Raw genomic sequence first — 1,105 nt, forward strand, 5'->3', positions numbered from 1 at the left:
TAGTTGATACAGCATCGTTAAATAACCAACTAAAAAAACCTACATATGTTTACAATACCGTACAATTCCCTACAGCTTCTTTTTCAAACAACTTTCCTCAATCAGCCATAGGTCTGGAATAACTTTGCTGGTCAGTTTTTTTTTCCTTTGGTGTATTGAAGTTTCGCAAAGCTCTTGTTCTCATGATATGTCATTGAGTGTAAATTGATATTGAAATCGTCTTGAAAATGTAGTTATTCATTGTTAGGTTTCACATACCAGGAGTACAACTATAAAAGACTTTTTCTTCAAAAGAATTAAGTACATATGAGTACTGTACATATTTTTGATGTACCGGTGTTATATAATGGGATAATATTGTACTGCTGTCCATGAAAGATGTAATTCAATAAGAATATGATAAAAGATACTGTATATAAGTCAAAATTAGAAAACCCACATAATACACAGTTGCTGCAAATATGCGGTTTACACGCGATTCTTTGAAAAGTCTTTTGTCTACGTTTTACAGTAATAGCAATAATAATAATAATAATAATAATAATAATAATAATAATAATAATAATAATAATATTCATAATAATAAACTTTTCACAAAGCACCCTGGTACTATTATATTTACGACTACACCCCTGAATGGAGTTCAGTCAAGTTCCTGGTTGACAAACTCCCACTACCACCATGACGAGTATAACTATTATTGCTACTGCTGCTGCTGCTACTACTACTACTACTACTACTACTACTACTACTACTACTACTACTACTACTACTACTACTACTACTACCACCATCACCACCACCACCACCATCATCATCGTCATCATCATCATCATCACTACTACTACATTCCAGTAAAAGTTCATGTTTTAAAGTGTACCCAGCATATGAACATACGTAACTTGTAGACCATGAATATGCATTTCACTAGGCTCAAAGTGTTAACAGTGAAATATTATTCTGATCTACTTTTTTACAAATACTTTAAAAAACCATATCCTTTTATGCAAGCTATTTTACTTTTATATGCATTACAAGTTGTGGGAATTTCGGAAAACCACTGTCTGTAATACTGTTACTGATGTAGCTAAAATGCTTATAAGTA

The sequence above is a fragment of the Periplaneta americana genome, chromosome 15 (assembly GCF_040183065.1).
Source record: "Periplaneta americana isolate PAMFEO1 chromosome 15, P.americana_PAMFEO1_priV1, whole genome shotgun sequence".
Lineage (NCBI taxonomy): Eukaryota > Metazoa > Arthropoda > Insecta > Blattodea > Blattidae > Periplaneta > Periplaneta americana.